This window comes from Protopterus annectens, chromosome 5.part0 (genome assembly GCF_019279795.1).
Source record: "Protopterus annectens isolate FY-2018-M chromosome 5.part0, PAN1.0, whole genome shotgun sequence".
Taxonomy (NCBI): domain Eukaryota; kingdom Metazoa; phylum Chordata; order Ceratodontiformes; family Protopteridae; genus Protopterus; species Protopterus annectens.
Window position 1 is genome coordinate 933,880,949 of NC_056735.1, and position 24,418 is coordinate 933,905,366.

Consider the following 24,418-nt stretch of genomic DNA (forward strand, 5'->3'; position numbering starts at 1 on the left):
TGCAGAATGCTACATGAGCAAGTCAGTTAGGCAGACAGTGGTACCATGTGGAGTCTGAACAGGTCTCCCAAGATCAGTGCTCTATCCTGGTTAAGAAATACAATAATAAAATTAATCAGATTACAACTGATCTTGACTTATCTCAGATACATTTATAACTCTGGTCTTAGTTATTCTATCTCTATTGTGCATGGGTCAGCCGTCTGCATATGCATCATTATCATGTGTAAGGCAGACCACAATACCAGGTGGTCAATCATTTCATTAAAAAGTGCTATATCTTCACCTTCCTTTAAAGAAGCATCCCCTCCTTGGGATTCCCTCGTTCATCACTGACATTGTTGTTTGTCTGACATTTAAGCTTGCTAACTCATCAGTGCTGAATTTTATTTCTTTTGAAATATTCTTCTTCTTTGTATCCATCACATCTGCACATAACTTACTGAAACTTAGGGATCTTATGTATTGGGAACAATATTACTATTTCACAGAACTATGATGTCCCTCAAGATAAATCTATATTTCATCCTGAATGTCGTTTTATAATTATCCGTGAATAACTCCATTTATGTACTGGTTTTATTTGCAGGTGCAGGAACTAGGGGAGGCAGTACCCCTCACACCATGAATATGTACCAGCAAGTCTTGTGTTATCTTAAGTGGGTGCATGTGTTTAGAAAACTAGAGCAGTACTTCAGCTTGCAGTTGCTAAGGAGAACATTTCTGGAGTATGCTGATAAATGGTACATCAGATGCAGTGCTCCACACTGGTTAGCAGGTAAAATAAAATATAATAAATGGACTGCAAACTTCACTACTTTTTGACATTAAAAAGCTAACTGGCCAAAAACAGCTCCAATCATCACAAAGGAATATTTAATAAATATAATACAGAATTAATTGCAACTTAACACCATTCTTGGCAAAGCATCATGGTCTATTAACCATGTCCTCCCATGCTGATAAATATTGAATCCCCCCCCCCCCCCGGAATGACACCAGAAACTAAACCATTGTTTGTTCATACTGTGGCATCATCCTTGGTGAAGGTAGAATGCTACTCAATATAACAGGCAAAAGGCTTCCACAATTATGGCAATGTGAGTGAGAAGTAAGCAAAATAGTAGAACTTTAGAATTTCAGAATACTGCTAATAACAGATGCAAAGGAAGTGTATTCTTATTGTATCATTTCTTCAGTCAAAAGGCCCTTTTTTTTGGCTTTTGACTGTATATATTTTACCCAATCCCAATTCGGCAATTCTTCCTCTAAGATCATACAATGAATAACATCCACCCCTCGTTAATGTGTGCTGTGATACAATATGTTGGCTACGTAACTGTGTAAGTCCCCTAAGCCTTTCAGTTTGCCCTCATGTGACTAGCAAACACCATTCCACAGATTTAAAAATAACAATGAAGATATGACATTTGCAGTATTAAAAATATATATATACTTACAGGGAAAATAGTGCATACCACCTACCTAGATCTGGCTAAGATATTCAGTACAAGCCCCACTCAGGTATTGTTGAAAAGCTCACAGAACTCGGCATAAATCCCTGCATAACTCTCCAGATTGCCAGCTGCCTCACAGGTAGGATCCAAGCAGTCATGAATGGTTAGACCACTCACACCAAGAGACTGGTCATCAGCTGAGTACCTCAGGGATCTGTGCTCGACCCGCACCTGTTTGGTATCTACTTTTCAGAAGATCAAGGCTAATGTCAAGGGCCTCTGGCACACCAAGTTTGCAGACAACTGCAAATTGGGTGCTTTCACTAATTCACCTCCATGACAGTAATATCCTACAAGAGCGTCTAACACAGACAAATAACTGGTGACAAAGCAATGGATTAAACCTTAAGGGCAAGAAGTGCATTATAGTCTGTTTTGGGAAAAGGTCCACCCAGGTAAATTACTCCATCATTAAAATACCCTTAAGAGCTGACACAGTAGTGAGGGATATGGGAACATATGTAGACAGTAATGTGGCCTTTGACCAACACATACCCAAGGTAGTAAAAAAAAATCATTCAATGTCACCCAACTAAGGCTATGGCATCCAGGTCCAAGAAAGTTATAGAACCACCTTACTCAGCCCTTATCGGACCCATCATTGAGCACAATGCCCCCTTTGGCATGAACCTGACCAGGTATATGCAACAGCTGGCATGCCCACAGAGGATCCTCACTACGAAAATCCAGGTATTAATATAGTGTCCTATACAGATGTCCTTAACCCCCATCTTTATACTCAGTCTCCTACAGCTTACTGAAGCTGATCTATGCCTAGCATAAGTCATTCACAGATCCAGCCCTTATAGACCTTTTGCACACCCAAAAAATGAATAGCATCAGAAACTCCAGATGCAAGGGTTTAAACTTTGCTTGTGACATTAATAGAATATGCTAGCAAGACAGATATGTATCTCAAAGGATTCCCACACTCTGGAAAAGGCTCATCGATGTAAAGCAGAGTCCATCCCTAACCCTATTCAAATGCAACTTAGAATATTAGATGGAAAATTGAAAATTCACCCCCAGACTGCCCCCAATGCCTCTGATAGACACAGGCTGACAGTAAATATTCCCTAACTATCATGCTTCCCTCCACTAAACCTGTTAACATACCCCCTGCCAAATAGATGTCCATGTTACATGGGGACACAATTGGACTGGGTTGCATCGTTAGGCGTATAAAGGCAATGGTGGTAGTTAACCCAGTATATAACTATGAACCTATGTTAAAAAAGTAAACATGGTAAAAACTGCACAGATTATAAGTGCTTTTTCAGCACAAATTGTTCAAGGTATGTTGCAGTCTTTTTAGGGATGAGGTGAAAGGGAATGGCTTTCTTACATTCTGAAGACTAACTCTGCCTCTGTTCCCTGTCCAGTTTCCTGTTTATTAATTTTCACCTTTTATATCTGCCCTATGTAATGTTAAGAGAAAAAGTTTTAAAACATACTGTTATTTGTCTTTTTCCTCTTCTTGCAAAGTGAACATGTTATTTGTTGGGATATGCCTATCAAAGATGGGCCTCATCTGTGAACAAAATGCAGCATTGCTCATGAACCTGAATAATATCTGTTTTCTGCTTTTCAGAATGAAGAGATTTGGTTATAGCTCAGTGAAGCTTGGGATAAGGACGCACGACCGAGTAAGAGTTAATTTACTGAAGCAGGCTGTGTGTCCCGGAAAATTTGAGCTACCATTGTTGAACTGAACATTCTGTACTTCTTGAACATTCTGTACTAACTGTAGGTTTGAGGTGATTTGTGATAAACATGTTTACCACAGGTGTTTTTCATAGCCAACTGTCAACAGTCAGAAATATAACAAAAAGTTGCTTTGCTTGCAGTATAAAAGTTGATGTCAGTAAACAAGTTGACCAGAGGAGATCATCTTGGCCAACATGCTGTGTAATCTGGTTAGCTGCTAATAAAGAAGTTTTTCATCACCTGAGGCAGATGTGAGTCGTTTGAATTTTTCTTCTGACATTTTGGTCCTTCAGACCGGAAACCTCTACGAAGATACGGATCAGACTGACAGAGAGACCGAAAAACCTGTGCAGGTGAGGGTTTCTCATCTTAAGATTCCCTCGACTGAAAGCCCTCCGACTGATTTGTCATTGAGAGGAGGCCGGCCACTCTCTGATCCCTATCTGAGGGATGGTTTCTGAACCAAAAGGGGAAACGGAGTCTCATCTGGTTCATGTAGGATGAAAACTAAATTTTCTTTTATTTTAATTTAATCTTGTCGACAAGGGTTTTACTTTTAGTTAAGGGTGGGTAGGATTACTTGTTAAGATTCTTTTGTTAAGATCACCCATTAAGATAGCCCCATTTTATAATAAGCCCTGTAAAATAACGTTGATACAGTCCTAAAATAAGAAATCTAGGGGAAACATGGGTTTGAGTTGCTGCAAGTGTGAGAGTGATGTCTGTTTAAATGTTGATGCTAAGTATATGAAAGGTTTAAACAAAGATAATGTTAAATTTTTGAAAAAGTGGAAGTTGAAATATGATTTTGATGGTACCCTGAATAAGAATGCCTGTGCAAAATTGGTTAGAGATTTCAAAAGAGATGCAGGAACTAAAAAGCAAAGACAATCGGGATTTCCCCAAGCACAAAAATGGTTAGAAGAGGCAAATAAATGAGCTATAAAAGAAAAACAGTGCCAGGAAAAAGAAAAAATAAATCAAAAGGGATCACTGGTGCCAAGTGGAAAATAGCTTTATTTTTAGATAAGGAGGATGAGCATACAGTTTGTGCGGTACAAAGGCAGGCAACTGCCCCACCATATGGGGAAATTGCTGCTGCCGTACCGGCAGAACCTCCTCAATATCAGTCTGAAGATGTGGGATCTGTACAGCAGGGTGGGTTATTGGCTGCTCAAGGAAATGTTGTGACCACTCCAATTTACCTGCAAATTCCCGTAGTACCCAAGGTTGCTTTGCAACAGGTAGACCAACCTATGCAGTTAAGGTCAGGACCAGCAGGGCAAGGACGTAGGGCCATTAAACTTTCTGACTACTCAGAAGCTCTTCCCTTAATACAAGTTGTAAACCCACAAGCGGGGGATGTTGGACAAGAGCCAACTATTTTAGTTTATTGCCCCTGGGCTAGAGAGGATATAAAACAAGCTACAGATGATATTCCTCATCCCAAGGTTAATTTTCAAAAGTTTTCTGAGGACATAGTTGGTATGCATTTAAGTTATCATCTAAATGGATTAGAAGTAGAACAAGTAGTGCGACAAATCCTGGGTCCAGATTGGCACTTAGTTTGTGGTACTTGGACATGTAAGGCAGATGACGGCACTACATTAAAGCATAATTCTGGGGTGTTAGACACGCGAGTCACTGATCTGTTGAAGAGAATTTCTGATAAGTGGCGTCCAAGAGCAGATTGGACAGTAATAAATCAGTGCATCCAAAATGATGATGAATCTGTAGATCACTATACTGTAAGATTGACAGAAGTGTTCAATAACGATTGTGGAATGATGATTCCGCAGGATCAGACCAATGATAGTCTGTATGAACAGCAATTGAAAAATGCTTTTCTTAAGGGTTGTAGGGCTCCAATAAGTAGTTTTATAACTAAGCATATGGTAGATCATAGAACATGTAGACTGCAACCTTTGTTTGAATATGCACGGCATGCTGAGCAACATTTCAATTTAAAAAAGAAAAAGAAAGTACAAGTGTTAGCAGTAGGGGATGATGGTGGTATATTCTTGGTACAGGACCAAAGGGGGCAAGGGTGCCATGGTGGCATAAAAAAACGTGGGGGCCCAAAATGGGACATGTTAAATAAACCGGGTGGACATTCAGAGAAATATGAGGGGAGGTTAAAACATGGAGAATGTTTTAAGTGCGGTAGAATTGGGCACTTCGCTGCCGACTGTGAAGAGTGGCAACACCCCCCACAGCTTACGAACAAGGGCTCCGCATGACTATATGATAGTAAAGGAAGGTGCCAAATTCATTATTGTGATGATTGTAGAGGAGAAGAAGAAAGTGAGAATGATTGTGATGATGATGAGGCAGACACTCTCTGCGATGAATGTCAGAACACTCAGAAGGAAGGGCGGGATTGTGACTGTGAAATCATAAACCTGGCAAATTTGGGTATTGCTATGCATCTAGATCAAAAACCCATGATAGACTTTTTGGTTGAGGGACAAAAAGTGGAGTTTTTATGTGATTCAGGTGCATCGCGTACACTTTTGGGTCCAGCAGTTCTGCCTCCAAACTGAGAAACAGATGAGTTTGTCCTTGTGAAAGCGGCAAACGGGAAAATCTATAAGGAACCACTGTCTCATCCTCTATTGTTCACAGATCCGCAAACAAACCAAACTGTTAGGTGTAGGGTAATTATATCGAAAGTTTGTCCAGTTAATTTGCTGGGAAGAGATTTGATGCATTCATTTGGAATAGCGGCAATTCCCACACCTAAAGGCATTGAGGCGAAAAGGTTAGTGGATGGCTTGATGGTACAGGGAGTACAAGACTTGTTTTACTGGTATAGCCAGGACTTGATTTCAAACAGGCTGGGGAGGGTTGATACAGATTTGATCAACCTAGCTTTAAGTAAATCTAGGAGCGGGTCACCACAGGTTGCAGCGCACTTACATTGTACAATGTTCTACAGAAAGGCCCCTGGACCAGATAAAGAATTTGAAAAAGAATTCTTTAAGCACAAACATGCAAGGATGATTTTGAATGATATGTTTTGGGATACGCAAGGTAATACAGTAGTGACCTGTACTTTGACTAAGGAAATGAGTTCTTTATATCGCTCAGGTTATAGCCCACATATTTCAATTACTAAAGCGGTGGGGACACATTGGGTAGATTTGGCGAAAAAGGTAACGACTTGGGACACAATGTCCAAAAGTCAGTTGAAAGATCAACAGATCCAGGTACAAAGATTAAATTGGATGACTTGGGCACAACCAAGTGTGCACCTCAGGGATGACAAAACAGAAATGGCATGACAAATCCTTCTAACTCAAGAGGAAGATAGTGCGTTAAGTGCCTTGCTGTAGATTTATGGTCAAAAGGTAAAGGGGATGTGGGACTGATGAAAACAGCAGGTGAAGTTTGTATAACTCCAAAGTCAGGTTTTAGACCTCGTAAGCAGCAATACCCACTAAGTAAACAAGCAGAGGAAGGAATTAAGCCAGTTATTGAGCAGCTAAAACAGGAAGGAATTCTTACTGAATGTCCAGATTTGCCCTGCAATACTCCGTTGTTTCCTGTCATGGAAGTTGGTTCAGGATTTACAAGCAGTTAATTCAGCTGTGATCCCAAGAGCACCAGTGGTCCCTGACCTCTATACATTACTTAATGATTTACTACCTCAGCACAGATATTTTTCTGTCATAGATATAAGCAATGCTTTTTTCTCCATACCACTACATAAGGAGAGTAGATTTTGATTTGCATTCACTTATCAAGGTAAAAGATATACCTACACCAGATTGCCACAGGGTTATTGTGAGAGTCCGACAGACAGAAGGCTAAATGAGAGGATTTATGAACACCTATACAGTATTAGGAGCAATAGATTGTCCAATGCCCTGGCAAGACACGCTAACGAATACCCAGGACATGAGTTTAAATTTAGGGCCATTGACCAACAGGTCAGTGATGGAAGGGGTGGCCATGACTCACAAAAACTCGAAAGGAAAGAGCTCCTTTGGCAACTGAGGGTCAATGCAAATCAGAGACCTGGCATTAATGAAATGTGCTCAATTCAGTGCATACTGAGGCTTAAGAACTTAGAGAGGTAGTGTAACTCCCCCCCTCCTCCCTCAGTTGTATGGTAACCTTAAACACTGTTTTTATAATTGTGTTTTTAAAAATTGTTTTTATAAAACTGTCTCAAACTGTTAAAAGTGGTCAAAACTTTTAAATAATAGCAACTTGTAGAATGGGGGATGGTCTCACACACAGGTGATGACTCACAATATATTGTATATTAAATATTGAATAAGTAAATACATGCATTTTTAACATTTCACATACACATTAATCTGGTGTTATATACACTGTGATGGATCTGTTTTTAAAGTATTTCATTGTTGGGGCTTAATTGTATAGTACTAAGCATGCAAATGTCTTGCAGGGTCTGTCCTTTTTAAATACTGTTTTTAATAGACTGCAGCACAAAATGTTTGCTTACAATGAGATTAATAGGCTCATTAAATGTCTTAATTAGTTTTTATTGATGGATGTATAAAGGCAAGTCCTTTAGAAGGTTCCACTGTTTTGGATTCTGAAGAAGTAGAGTATTCACTTGTCAAAAAGTGTATGATATTGAACGCACTTCAAGTTTATCAGTTAATAAAAGAAAACTAATCCTAGCATCTTGTGGAGAGCGTCTTGCTTCCAACAACTTAGTTCTTGGTTTCTTTTTCGTTCATCGGAGGTTTGTTTAAATATTCGCACAAGAAATGGCTGCAAATTTAGCTCCGTTTGTTCCCCCAGAGGGAAGCCAGGTTCTGTTGTATGTAGATGATATTTTGTTGGCCTCACCCATGCAGGAAAGTTGTAAAAGGTATACCCTTGCCCTTCTTAGTTTTTTAGCTGAGCAAGGACATAAGGTAAATAAAGAAAAGTTACAATTGTGGAAAGCACAAGTAAAGTACTTGGGTTATTTAATTTCACAGGCAGGTAGACAATTGGAGAACAAAAGAAAACAAGCAATTCTTGAGGCACCAATGCCCACAACTAAGCGGGAGATGATGTCCTTTTTAGGTGTGACTAATTTTTGTAGAAGTTGGATCCCTAACTATGCTGAGGAAGTAGGGCCATTGACCGCACTAATCTATGACACTCCCATGGCAGCTAAGAATAATATACAGTGGAAAAATACAGCAATACAGACATTTAATAGAATTAAGTAATTGATAGCAGGATCCTCTGTTTTGGGTTTTCCGAACTATTCTAAGCCGTTTGTACAAATGGTTGATTGTAAGGGAGGATATATGACTTCGGTTCTGGTACAAGTACATGGGGATAAACAGAGACTGATAGCTTTCTTCTCCTCCAGATTAGATCCTGTTACAAGGGCATTGCCGCATTGTGTTCAAGCTGTAGTGGCAGTCACCATGGTAGTACAAGCCTCAGCATCATTATTTTGTTTCACCCATTACAATTGCGGGTTCCACATTCAGTAGCTACTATACTTTTGCAAGATAAGATAACCTTTTTATCTCCTAGTCGACATTTGTCATGTATGACAGTGCTGCTGACACAGCCTCATATGACCATAGAAAGATGTACTACTCTTAATCCGGCGACACTTTTGCCGACTCCAGAAGAAGGTACTCCACACTTTTGTTTAGAGAGCATTCATGACAAAGTGCTTCCCTGACCAGATTTAACGGATATTCCGTTGATAGATTCTGATCTCATTTTGTTTGTAGATGGATCAGCAAAGAAAGACACTGTAGGAAAAACACTAGTAGGGTATGCAGTCCCCACAGAAACTGAAGTTTTGGAGGCAAAAGGATTGTCAAACATTTATTCTGCACAAGCAGCTGAGTTGGTGGCTTTGACTAGAGCTTGTACCTTAGGGGAGGGTAAAAAAGTGACAATTTACACAGATAGTCAATATGCTTTCTCCACTGTACATGTTTTCGCTCAACTATGGAAGAATAGGGGAATGGTTACTGCGACAGGCAAACCAATAAATCACAGAGATTTAATTTTACAGTTGTTAGATGCAGTGCAACTACCACTTCAGATAACGATGTAAATGTTCCGCACATACCAACAGAAAAGATCCTGTCTCCAGGGGAAATGCACTTGCTGATATGGCTGCAAAAAAGGCAGCTCAAGAAAATGATTTACTTTTACATGACTATGATTTAGAGCCCAGACACCTCTTAGACTTAGAGACAATAAAAGTAATGCAAACATTGACAACACGGAAGGAAAAATGTCATTGGGTAAAATATGGTATCACTCAACAGAATGGGTTGTATAGGGCATCAGATGGCAAAATGGTATTACCCTCAAACCTTTTTAGGTATGCGGCATTGGTTAGCCATGGACCTGCCCATGTAGGAGTACAGATGATGATTCAAATAGTGTCTAAGGTGTTTTGGTGTAAGGGATTTTCAACTTATGCAAAGCAATTCTGTTTATCTTGTTTATTATGTGCAAAGTATCATGCTCAGGGGGGAGTTAAAAAGTCTCAGCAGGCATTCCCTACCCCTCCATATCCATTCCACACAATCTGTATGGACTTTATTGAATTGACACCCTCAGAGGGAAAAAGGTTCTGTTTAGTCATTATTGATGCTTTTTCTAAATGGGTAGAAGCTTTTCCAGTAAAGCATCCGAATGCACAAACAGTAGCAAAACTTTTGACTACAGAAATAATTCCCCGATTTGGTTTACCAAGACACATTTACAGTGATAATGGGTCTCATTTTGTTAACCAGATTGTTCAGAAGTTGGGTCAAGTGTTTCAAATTGATCTCAAGTATCATTGTGCTTACCATCCCCAGTCAGCTGGACTGGTGAAAAGACACAACAGTGTCTTGAAGAGTAAGCTCCGCAAACTGATGGCAGAAACACATAGATCATGGACTGCGTGCCTTCCTTTGGCACTCCTGTATAAGCAAATCTCACCTTCCTACAAAGGACTTACACCATTTGAACTTTTGTTTGGGAGACCATATTACATCCCGCAGTGGCAAGGATTGTTGCCAGCGGAACGTGAGGGGGGTGAGGATCTAGTGGATTATATGAAGAAGCTGCTAAATGTCAAATCTCTTGTAACCAATGACTCCTTTGCAGATTCCAGAAATGAAACCTTGTTAAGCGTGGCACCCGGGGACTGGGTGTGGATCCGAATTGTGAAGAGAAAGAATTGGTCATCCCCCAGGTGGGAAGGCCCATATCAAGTACTTATCTCAACACCTACGGCTGTAAAGATCGGTGAGAGGACTTCGTGGATTCATATCACCCACTGTAAAAAAATCAAGACTTTTCCTTCTGCCATTGATATTGGTCAAACTCCACCGGACCTCTGAGCGTAAAGTCTGGCTACAAAGGGGGATTAGCCCAATAGGGGTTAGTTTGTTTCAAACCCAGTGAAGAAACCAACGGTGCGAGGTAGCCCTTAGGGAGGATGGCCACGTTCAACTGGCACTTGAACTGTTACATGATGATGATTTTGGTGGTGAAAGTAAATATGTCCATACGAGAAGGAACAGTTGTAAGAGAAAAGGAATGATGGTGCTGCAAGCGCAAACAGGTGTTACTACTGTGTTTAAGGTGAAACTTTGTGAAGGAATTTTGGACTGTTCTAAATGGAACAATGATAATTTCTTGACTCGTGCAAAATATTTGTGCAATAGAGACTGTACGTCCTGGTCAAATGTTTGGTGGTCAACAGATGTGAATGGATGGGAAACAAGTGGTGCAGTGATACCAGAGAAAGATAAAAGCAGGCAACAAACAATAAAAATTGCGCATTTCCAAGGTACCGAAGTAATTACTATAACCACTGTGTCACTATAAGAAAGTGATTCAGGAATTTATGGAATCGGAGTGTCTCTTCCAATTGGAACTGATCCTTTGGGGACCCTCCAACTTAAAGTACAAAGCCTTAAGAATGTGACAAGTAAAGCAGATTTTGCCTTCACAGAAGAAGAACAATTGTTACTCGAGACGGGATTCGTACACCATAATGAATGGTTATCTTGGGTTAGATATTGTACCCGAGAAGCACATCGTGAGAACTGTATTTCTTGTGCTGAAGGTAAACAGCAACTAGTGACAGTCCCATTGATGCAAGATGAAGGTAACCTAGCGTGTCTGTTGAAATTATTCTTCAACAAAACTGAAGATAAATGCAAAAATGAAACTCAGCGTTTTCCAGTCATAAGCAAAGTTGAGAAACCACCTGCAGCGATTTCCTATCCAGATTCGTATATGTGCATTTCCAGAGATGGCACAGGTAAATATTATGGCAATATGGGACAGAACTATTGCAATGTTACTGTGAATGGCAATGAGAATCCATTTCTGGAGAACCAAACTCATAGTTTAGCAGACGTATGGTGGTTATGTGGAGACAACAAACTCAGATCAAGGCTTATGATTCCCTGGAAGGGAACTTGTGCACTTGTAAAGTTAATTCTGCCATTCTACATTTTCCCAGTTCCAGCAAGCAATTTTGTAAGAGAACCTGAAATAAAGCTGAAGTGGTTGAGCAGGAGAAAAAGAGAGGCATCGAAGCAATCCTTCGATAATGGTGTCTACATCGATAGCATTGGCGTACCAAGAGGTGTACCTAATGAATACAAAGCAATAAACCAAATAGCAGCTGGTTTTACATCCATCTTTGTCTGGATTCAACCTAATAAGAATGTGGACTGGATCAACTACATTTACTATAACCAGCAGCATTTTGTGAACTATACCAAAGATGCATTAAAAGGAATTGCTGAACAACTGGAGGCCACTTCGCAGGTGGCATGGCAGAATCGAATTGCATTGGATATGCTCCTGGCCAAAGAAGGAGGAGTTTGCAGGATGTTTGGGACTTTCTGTTGTGCATATATTCCAAACAACACTGCGCCTGATGGAAGTATCACTCGAGCTTTGAAAGGTTTGGAGATGTTATCCGAAGAATTGGCAGAGAACTCTGGGGTAAGTAATCCCTTTACAGACTTTCTACAAGCGTGGTTTGGAAAATAGAGTCATCTCATTAGCAGTTTCCTGGTGTCCATTGGAGTCGCTGTGGCTATCGTGGTGGTATTTGGTTGCTGTTGTATACCCTGTATCAGAGGTCTTCTACAAAGACTGGTTGATACTGCTGTTATGAAGAGGATGTACCAGTAATTGCAACAGACTGGTGAAAGTGAATATATTGAAATGTGACTTTTGCAAATGTTTTTGAAGTTTAAAAGTTTGTCTTGCCAATGAAGTAATGTATGCAAAGAAAAACTTAGTTTTTACCATATATTGCTGAAATAAAAGACAAATAAAAAGTGTTTTCAGGGGGGAAATGTTAAGAGGAAAAGTTTTAAAACATACTGTTATTTGTCTTTTTCCTCTTCTTGCAAAGTGAACATGTTATTTGTTGGGATATGTCTATCAAAGATGGGCCTCATCTGTGAACAAAATGCAGCATTGCTTATGAACCTGAATAATAACTGTTTTCTGCTTTTCAGAATGAAGAGATTTGGTTATAGCTCAGTGAAGCCTGGGATAAGGATGCACAGCTGAGTAAGAGTTAATTTACTGAAGCAGGCTGTGTGTCCTGGAAAATTTGAGCTACCATTGTTGAACTGAACATTCTGTACTTCTTGAACATTCTGTACTAACTGTTGGTTTGAGGTGATTTGTGATAAACATGTTTGCCACAGGTGTTTTTCATAGCCAACTGTCAACGGTCAGAAATGTAACAAAAAGTTGTTTTGTTTGCAGTATAAAAGTTGATGTCAGTAAACAAGTTGACCAGAGGAGATCATCTTGGCCAACATGCTGTGTAATCTGGTTAGTTGCTAATAAAAAAGTTTTTCATCACCTGAGGCAGATGTGACTCAGTTGAATTTTTCTTCTGACATGTAATTATTCATGGGGGTCACAGAGGGTTCTAAACCCCTTCTTTGATGAACCTTTATAAATACAAATACAAACACCAGAAATCAATAAACTCCATACAGGAATACTGTTATTCTTGCACGGAGTGAATGGTGTCTGTTTCTGCATAGCCTTAACAGCAGCGTGCCTTACATATTCATGAAGGCATGCTACTGATAAGACTAAGTGGACATGAATACTACTGGGTGCAGGGGGAGTATTTTAGTAGTGCTCACACATCCAACATGCCCCCTGCACTCTGAAAGTGCCATACGGCACATTCTAAGTGCTTTCATTGTCTGCAGACACTGAAAGCAGGAAATGTACACAGGAAGCAAAGCAGGGTGTGTGACAGGTACTGTCACATGCATCCTGCATTATCAAAGTGCCGTACAGCACTTTCTAACTACTGTCAGTGTCCACAGACAATGAAAGCAGCTATTTAAATCGGAAACAATGCAGAAGGTGTGTGACAGGTACTGTCACACACCCCCTGCATTGTCAAAGTGCCGTGCGCCACTTTCTAACTGCTTTCAGTGTCCACGGATACTGAAAGCAGGAGTTTAAATTGGAAGCAATGCAGGGGGTGTGTGACAGTGCCTGTCACACATCCCCTGCAGTACAAAAGTGCCGTACAGCACCTTTAACATGTCTCAACCTCTTAGAGCAAAAAACTGGCCAAAGCCTAAAATGATGGGGGGACAAATAGGGACAGATCATAAATATTGCCCTTACAAACAGGGTTTGTATTAACATAACAAAATGTAGGGAAGGATTAGAAGTCTGAAACACAAATGTATGCCATTATGTAGTGACTTCATTCCTGATATGTCCCATATGGACTTAGACAGTTGATAGAATGATAGAATGACAGGTAGTGCATTACCAAATATGACTTACAAGTAGCATTGATACATGTAATTAAAGTGCTTTAATTTTTTCCATTCTAAGTTACTTTTAAGTGTAGCCGAGCGAGTTTGTGCATTACGGCCCTCTGCTCAGCATTGCTCAAACATCTCATAGGAGCTAAATACAAATGTATAGCTTAAATCCTTAGTGATGAGATAGCGTAATGATTACAGTCCCAGCTTTGCATGCAATAAATCAGTTTGAGTACCAAGACAGGCACTTTATTTTTACATGGGAAAGCATTGCTAAAATTAATTTTATTATGTTAAATTATGTAGTAATTGATATTTGCTACCCAGGGTAGTGTAGCTGGTTCAAAATGGAAGTGTGAGTGCATATAAGATGTGAAACCAACCATGTATGTATAAGTGTCCCATACAGTATAGTCACACCCCAAGGTAATGTAATGAAACCACATATGTTAGCAACCATGAATCAATCTACAATTCTGATATTTTTTTAAATAAAAACTGAGCAATGTTAAGCAGTGCGCAGCTATGCTTAGCTGATTTAAGCACTGCATAGATGTAAATACTAAGCAGCATCAGCTCAGTTAAGCAGATTTGCACACTGTTAAGCAGTGCTCAGTAATTTAAGCACTGTTCAACTCAGCTTAGTGGATTTGCACACTGCTTAGCTGAGCTTGGCATTTTCAAAATGGTCCAATGATGTGTGGGAATATGTCCTTATTTAAACCACACAGGCAGGAATACAGCCATAACCTGTTGTAGTCTGATTTCTGCAGGAACCATGTCTGGCGTTGGAGAGGGAGCACGCTTTCAGGTGCAGTGCTGGGGCATTCAGGAATCCAGGGTCATGGTTGGGCTCCTTGTAGAAAACCATGATGACAGACTGCTGCAGGGCCAGTACCAGGGCTTTCAGTACAAAGTGGAGACCTGGGTCCATCAGGCACTTGACCTCACCAGTGCCACTGGAATCCCCCAAACTGGTGAACAGGTACAGCATTATTATGCTGACCTAAAGCGGAGGAAGTGGGAGCTCTTGGCCCAATGGATTCAAGATGCACGGGCAAGGAATTCTTCAGTAGTTTGTAAGTATCTCATCCATAACTGTACTAAATCCTAATATGAGTATGTGATAGACAGGTATGCATAATGTTTGTTTTCTCCTCCTATAGCTACAGCGGAAAGGGCTAGCAATGCTGAGTCCCATGCCAACAGACTGACAAGGCTGCAATGACAGGCTGGTGAGTACAGATCTACCTTGCAGTATATAGTGAAATAAACAAGAAAGAGTAAATTGTTTACTGCCAGTAGGTGTAGTGTGTTCTGTGTCATGATTAAATAAAAGTTTGCCAGATAAATACAGGATATGCAGTAGTAAAGCACTGTGTCAGATAAGTACAATAAAGACCTATACAACCAACTGTTGTGTTTACTATGGTATGTTGTTGTAGAAATAGAATGTATACAGGTTCTCCACAGCAAATATGGCTTTGAAGCATAAATTAACTGAGGTTGTTCTGAGAACCAGCTATTATGCAAAACAGTAGATTGTGGAGCTGCAAAAGAACATATAAATGTAATATGACATATGTTATGCACTAAGATCCGAACCCTGAATAGTAATGTCCAATGTATTATAGTGTGTCCCCTGCTGCATTACCTTGTGTTAACCTTTGCTTTCCAGATTGTATCATTTCAATGGATTAATACACAGTACACTATCTGTCATGCAGGAATCTCAGGATTACAAGGTCAGACTGTCTAACCCACAGAGTATTAGGCAGAAAACAGTCAAACCAGAGATAGCAGTTCCCCAGTAGCTCAGTGAGATGAGAAATAGCCTTGTTGTTCATTTTAGCACACTCAGACATGGTTCAAATCCTGGGAGTGATACTGAGATGTGTGCATATAAACACTCAAGATATCTTGGATATTTGTAGAAACAGATAGTGGTAACAAATATTTTCTCCACAGGTCATACAGATAAAGAAATGTTTGTAGTAGCTGTATAAAGGGTATACCAACACATGTGTACAACTGCCCACTGTCCAACCCCATGCCTGCAAATGACAGCAGGATAGGTACATACACCATGCACTCTTTCCAATACATGTCTCTCAAGTGTCATACTGTCAGCCTAGTGGTCACTGCTGACAATCACCTTGGACAAAGATAGGAATCCAGTTGAAGTATGCCAGTAGCAGACTCACACATCAGTAAAGAGTACCCCTTCTTTGTCAAGTATGTAACCCTGACATGTACAAGCACCCTACAGTAATGCAGCCATAGCTCTCCCAATACCATTACAGGAAGACCGTCTAACAGGTATGTATGTGCTACAGAAGCTATGTGCCATAGGTAGATGTTAAGTGAGGGCAGACATGTAGAGTATTGAGCAGTATTGTTGTAAAAAATAGAAAAGTATACAGCTGTTAATGGACTGTTTTCTCTCCCCCCACCCCTCATCTGCATCAATAATTATTATTCGTATACTACAAGTATGTTCTCAAAACCTATTGTTGGGACGTGTTCTATTATTGTTCATATATTTAATTGGTTGCATATTAACATACCTTGTTCAAATACCATGATTGGTGGCATATTGCTGTCAATGTAACTTGCATGCTGTTAAAATGCTTACTGTTGTTCCATTTATGCATGTGTTCTGTTTGGTATGCAACTGTTTCACATCTGTTGGTTTGAGTTAAATGGAACACCCACACATGCTGTTATAACTAATTTTGAAATGTTATGTTCATGACTAACCAATATATCTTGGAAAACTACAACACCATAGCACATTTGGAAAGGCCAATCCCGGTAGATCCACCTGTCTCTCCTTATCAGGCCATGGCACTGGGCCCCAACACATCTGGGAATCAACCTGGGGCATCCACCTCTGCTGGTACTGCACCACCTTCAGGTGCAACTGCCTCAGGGGATGGGGCCCATCCCCCCTTTTGTGCTGGCGTAGAGAGGAGCCTGTCACCCACAACATGCTCCAGGGTATTGTGCACAGCATCATCTGCTCTGAGTTGGATGAATGGCTGCACCAGATGGAGGGCCACCTGGCACACTTGGAGGGGCAGGCTGCCCTTGTTCTTCAGCCCCCAGCACAGCCACCTTCGGGGCAGTGAAGGTGCTGTGGTGACTGCCCATGGGTGGGGACCTCAGTCCCACTGTATCAATTTGGGGGCTCATGTGCCTCGGATACCTAAACACCCTCCCTGTCCAAGGTGTTTACCCCTTCATGTGTCATATACTGCCCCATCTGCTGTCTTGTGTATCTTGTCTGTCTGCAAATGCAACCTATCCTACTCAACCTACCTCTCTTCCTCTCCAAACATACCTACAGCTCTTCCCCAACATCCCATTCTCACCTTAAAAAAAAGGGCATTTGTCCTGCAAAAACATCATTACCCCATACATAGCTCTACATTTTACCACCATGTCCAGTGATGTACATCAATCAACACTCAAATTACTGTAGAAATGTATGTTGCCTACACCCCTACCTGTGGGGTGTCAGGCTGTAAATTCCAAATCTTCCATGTCAGTTACAGTTGTTGCTGCAGTAGAAATGTAGAGCTATGGTCCTTTCCTACACCTGTCCTGCACATCCCTAGCTGTTTTTCCTAATGTTTTACCCTATTCTTGCACCCATTTCACCACTTTCCTATCACCCTTTTTTTTCTTTTCTTTATTTAAAATTAGCATGGGTGTAAGCGGGAATAAGTGCCGCTAAGCTAAGCTAAGAGGACTTAACTATCTGTTAGCATTGGTTAGCTTCACACAAAACTGCACAAACCTGCTTACAACTGCTTTGAAAGTGCTTTAATCACTCTGTCTCCATCAGTCCTTGTTCTGTCCAGCAACAAAATAATCAGGCCTGCCAAGTCTCAAACCCAGGACGCTGTGCACTACAATCACAGCAAAGTACCACTATACCATCTGAGTTGTAATGCTTTTACAAACTTATGATGCATTATTGTCATATAACATTAATGAAAAAGTCATCACTACCAAGTCTTGAACCAAGGGCCCTGTGCACTACAATCCATAGCAATGTATCTCTATACCATCTGAGCTGTGGGAATTTGTAATGCTTTTACAAACATATCATACACTAAAGTCATTTAACATAAGGGAAAAATACACATCCCTGGCAAGCCTTAAATCTTAAATCCAGGACACTGTACACTCCAGTCACAGCAGCTAGCACTACTCCACATTAGCTATGAGAATTACAAATGCAGGACGGTCATCCAACATTAGGTAAAAAACCTGTGAAATTAGTACTCTTATAAATATATATATATATATATATATATATATATATATATATATATATATATATATATAAATACACACACACACACACACACACACATATATATATATATATATATATATATATATACATACACACACACACACATATATATATACAAGTATGTATATATATATATATATATATATATATATATATATATATATATATATATATATATATATACTCAACCTCTTACTGCAAGACATCTGCAAAAAGCCTGACAAAGTGGGGGGGATAAAGGGCAAACAATAGTAACATATTTGAAATATGGCTGTTATAAGTTTGCTAGAGTATCATGTTTTGTTTTAACATACATTTTCTGATAGATTTCAGGTATGAAACACAAATAATTGTCATCATTTACTGATGTCAATGCTCACGTCATCCCAATGATTTGTCAGAAACCCACAACTGTTATGGGGAACAGACCAAAAATACGAGCCACCGATCTGGACAGTGTAGAGACATTTGGACAGTGGAGAGGTATGACTATAATCATGTAACAGAAGAGAAAAAACATTGAGAGCTGCCAACCATTTCACCCAGCACCTTCTGAACTACAGTCAGACCAATACAACACTACCCCAAATCAGCTCTGGGGAATTACTCATCCATTTGCAAATATATCATGCACTACAGGGATGTAACTGTAGGAAAAAGCAGACATCGGTAAGAAATTGTCCACCCACAACCATTTGCACCACAGTCACAGCAGCATACCAGTACCCCAACGGAATTCTATAGTACACCGACTGTTTGAACAAACATATCCTGATTGCCAGTCACACACTACACTGACATATACTGCCCCAAGTCACAGTCTACTGGGAATCCTGAGGTGTTACAGGACATTTCTCAGTCTGCCCCTACAAACATATACACCTGATAGACCACCAGCAACTACAGCATCATGAACAGTCAGATAGAAAAGGATCTATGACACTCACATCTGCCACTCTCCCTACTCAGCCCAAAACATTTACATACTACACTGCTACACAGTCTTGGCAGTCTGTTAACAATAGTCAGACATACATAACTCTCAACTGTACAGACTTCCACAGAATGTCCAGGGTGTGGGACCATATTTATGGCCACTGCCTCATACCACTTCTGGGAGTCTGCTAAGTCACTGGGATGATATCAGGAGTGAAATCACTAAATAATGATATACCATATCTCTGAACCGCTTACTGCAAGACATCTGGACAAAGCCTGACATACTTGGGGACAAGGAGCCAAAAAGAGGGACATATCTCACATAATGGTGTTACAGACTGAAACAGTTGCTGGTGTTACAGAGTTTGCTGTAACATAACATCTCTGAAGGATATGACATCTGAAACACAAATGGATGTCAACATTTACTGACTTCAATCCTCACATTATCCTACTGATTTCTCAAAAACAGAAATTGTCTGAGGAACAGACCAAACATAAGAGGCAAACCTCTGGGCATTCTGCGGACGTCTGGACAGTTGAGAGGTATGTCATAGACATATCACTGTCAGACATCAAGTCACACAAAAAAATGCATGTCCAGACAAACCCCTGTTAATCTAGCAGTCTTCTATGTGTATATCAGCAATACTCATTTACAATCTGTACCTAATTCTGGAACTTTGTCCCCCATTTTGTTGGGCTGTCTCCACATTTCTTGTTCTAAAAGGTATTTCCACCTACCTTCTGTGAAGCTGTAACCCCCACACCTCCATAATGTTCTCCTCACAGGCAAGGAAAAGGGGCAAGGCCCACATGAAGGTCTTAATTATAGTGCTGTGTTGCTATGGGATTAGCTAATGGAAAGACAACATAGCTGCTCTGGATGCAAGTAGCAAGTGGGAGACACCAATTTGTGTATAGGCCATAACCTGCTCATGAGCATTACCTACAAAAGGCAAGCTACTGCCTATGCAAAACAGGTCTGAACCTGTCTACACAAAGACAGATTGTGACTACACAAACCTAAATATTTGCATTATACTGAGGAAACTCTTCAGCACTATAACAGGTATGTCAATCAATTAATCATGTAATGGAATGCAGAAGGGGAAATGCAATAATGTGAAATAGGAAGTTAAACAATAGGTCTCAAAAGACTTGCTGGACTCACATGTTGCTGTCCAGCACCTACGGCCATTTCTGCTGGCCCTGTCTGCAGTGATGTAGATCACGGCTCCGGGTCTCCGGCCCCTGAGTCATTCCACCAAAGGTCAGCTCATATATGACTACTAATGGAGTGTTTCTTGTCCAATACTGACTGTGACACCTGCTAGGCCAGCTACCTGGGATGTTGTGAATATTGATATGTCACCTGTGAATGCTACTATGATACATATGCTTGTCTTACAAATGTAAGAGACCTATACAGGGTATGTGCATAGTAAACAACTGGCACAGAAGTGTGTGTTGAACTGTATGTTATATACTGAGCTCATACCTTTCAACTGTCCAGAGCTTTGCAGACTGACTACATGTTTGCCTCATATTTGTAGTCAATGTCTCATACAGTTGTGTATTGTCTGGAAAATCAATGGCAACCCAGTAAAGACTGAAGTCATAACATAATAGCATACATTTGAATGTCAGATGTTATATCCTACGGAGTATTCCTGTGAATGCAAAACCATCTTTGCTAGCAACTAAGTGTGTTACAGATAGATTTATAAAATGCCACTATTTTCTGGCCTTTGCCCACCATTAATTTGTGCCTTTGTCCAGGATGTCTTGCTCTAACAGGAGCTAGGAGTCTTAGCATGAAACTAATGTCATTGCAAGCGTACATTGTCCTGGAGGATGCTGACATTTGTGCAGTCACTGACACTTGGTTTGTAGCTGTGGAGAGCACACTAACCTTGCCAGGATACTCATCCAACCATATTGTTAGACCCCAAATGGAGGACTGCAAAGCCAAAGGAGGTGGAGTTTTAAACATTACCATGCACATACAGACCTCCAGGCTGGCCAAATAATATGATGCATGGGAGACAGCCCAAGTGCAGTTAACTGTTGACAAAACACCTACTCAAATCATACCTAGCTACAGACCTCCAACCATGACTTTGGACACCCACTACACCTATCTGGACTTGCTTGAATCTGTCAAGATTCAACCCTCTACCCTGCTCCTGGGTGACACTAACTACCCAACCATAGTTTGCATTACCTATTTTACCTGAACATAAACACACAGAGATTCCTTGGCTTTGTCAATACCAATGCATTGGATCAGCTGGTCAACACTCCTATGACAGGTAGAAATATCCTGTACCTGGTCCTAACAAACATAAGTAGCCACTGTAGCATTCCTAAAGTGTCATCCTCCTTGGTAAGATCTGACCACATAGCCATCACTGTTGAGGTCACCATCTCTCCTGCCCCCTCTATCAGGGTCAAAGAGAAAGCACTTTCCAAAACTGATTATAAATCTCCTCAGAGCAGGTATAAATAGCTTTACAGCCACCATCCTGTCAGTTAACTAGCAGTAGTGTCCAAGCCTATGCCACAATACTATGTGAGCACCTACATAGCTGTATGGACTCAGCAATACCTGACAGGACAAAATCATCTCCCTCAAGGTAGGGTAAACCTCTGTGGTGGACAGCAGCAATACACAAATTCCATAATAGGTGGAAATAATTGCTGGACAGGGGCAAGAAGGAGCAGGTGCCAAATTGGAAGCAATGTTGCCTTTGTCTGAACAAGCAAATAAGGTCACAGGTGACTTACCCTAAGGCTAACTTTGAGCGTAAATTGGACACATCCACCAAGGCCAGTCACTAGGCCTTCCATACATGTCTGCAATCCCAGAGGCAACACCCAAATTTGCTCTGTAGTAGTGGTCAATAACACTACATATGGCATAGATATAGCCAACCTGCTGCAGACAGATTAAGTGTAAACATCAACCCCTGTCCCCCCATCGGTACACATGGACATGCACGGCACCTGTCCCCCTCCCATCATTAGGGCGCAGGTCCATAATGCCCTCTCAAAGGCAATGAACTGAAGTCTTCATTGGATTGATACCATCCCTGTCTGCATCCTACATGAACTCAGGCATGAGCTCTCAGCTCCATTACACACTGTTGTCAACCAAAGCCTGAGCACCAGTGTCATCCCATCTGCACAGAGGACAGCCACTGTCATCCCTATACACAAAGGTGGAGCAATCCACTGACCCAACCAATCATATGCACATCAGCCTAACTATCCTGATCTGCAAGGGCATGGAAGGCAATATCTACAACCTTATAAACAGGGACATCAGCAACCTCAAAATGCTTGAGCCCACACAGTTTGGTATTGTCAAAGGGAGATCAGGCCTGTTAAACCTGGTCAACTTCTTTGAAGTGGTCAACAAATACAAGGATGAGGGGAAGATTGTGCATACTACGTACCTTTAGCTAGTCCAACACTCTCACAATAATCCCCAGGCAGCCATGATACATAAGCCTACACAGCTAGGCATCAACCTGTATGTTACCAGATGGGTAGCTAACTGGCTCAGTGATAGTACCCACACAGTCAAAGTAGTGGGAGCCACCTCTAGTAGTAGACTCTTACAGAGTGGTGCACCCCAAAAATCAGTTTGGGGGCCTCTACTGTTTGAGATATATGTTTCCAAGGTACAAGACAAAACCAGTGGTCTGTGGCTGACCAGGTTTACAGATGACTGCAAGCTGGCCACTGTCTTACATTCCCCTACTGATGTGAGCATCCTCCAAGAGGCCCTTAACCAAATTAATGACTGGTGAAGAAGCATTGCCTCAAACTGAATGCCAGGAGATGTATCACTTTCCCTGTTGTGGTAGATGTTATCCACACTAATTATGACAGTAATAATAATGTACTGAGTATGCAATCAGGTGTGAAGCGACTTGTGCACCAAGGTTGGTAGCTACATGACAATTTCTCACCGTTTGGGCACCACTGTACAGAAGGCTGTCTACATGGCCCACCTCACAAATATGGGTATGTCATCTAGGAACCAGGAGGCCACAACATCCCTGTACTCCACCTTTACCAGATGCATTACTGAGTACAATGGCTTCTTTAGCATGTACCTTGCCAAGCAAATGCAGCAGTTGCAGAGACCACAGAGGTTCCTGTCCAGGAAAATCCAGGGTCTGCAACACCTATCCTATACAGATAGGCTGAAAGCCCTGCCCCTGTACTCAGTCTCATACAGACTGATCATAGGCGACGTGTGTCTGGCATACAAGGCCATTTCCAAACCAGCCTTGATGGTGTTTCTGCATATCTGCAAGACAAACCCCACTCACACAACCCACATGCAAGGCCCTCACCTGGTCTGTGACACATATAGTACTTGTTGCCAGGGTAGTGTAGTGTTCCACACAATACACTGTCTGTAAAATACACCCCCCATGTCTCTCTGAGTACCTGTATAACCCTCTTAAAGAAGAAGCTGGACGACTGCAAGGGAAATGGAAAAGATACACCCAGGATCCCTCATGTGTCCCTTCTGGACAGGGGAAACAGGTGCTGGCTTTGAAGGGTAATGGGTGAAAGTCTGGGCTAGGCTTATGAGGGCATCCGGGCCAATAGCCTGGTATCATCTTATGAACCTATACACCTAGTACTTTACATGTCTCCTGTATGTATTGCAGACTGTCCTGCAATGTTGTTTGAAATGAATTCCTGTGAGTCTGGACTGTGCAGGTACTGCAGTGATAGAGTATTCTCTTGTTCCTTCATTACTTATTATCACATATTGTTAAACCTTGTCATTTTGTCTGGTTTGTATAGCAGTACGTCACCTCTTACAGTACTTGCATATGCACTTGGTGACACTGTATAGCTCACTCTAATAGCCTTGGTCACACTTACCATTCTGCTAATAGGCCCATCACATAGTAGGATTTGTTACCCTTTGTTGAGGGCCCTACAGTAGCTGTTAAATAGATGGATTGTGGCAGTCAGACCTACCATAAAGTCTGTCCTGAAGGGCCCATAGGTGACAAAGCTGTGCCAGACTTTATCAGGAGTGTGTGTGTGTGTGTGTGTGTGTGTGTGTGTGTGTGTGTGTGTGTGTGTGTGTGTGTGTGTGTGTGTGTGTGTGTGTG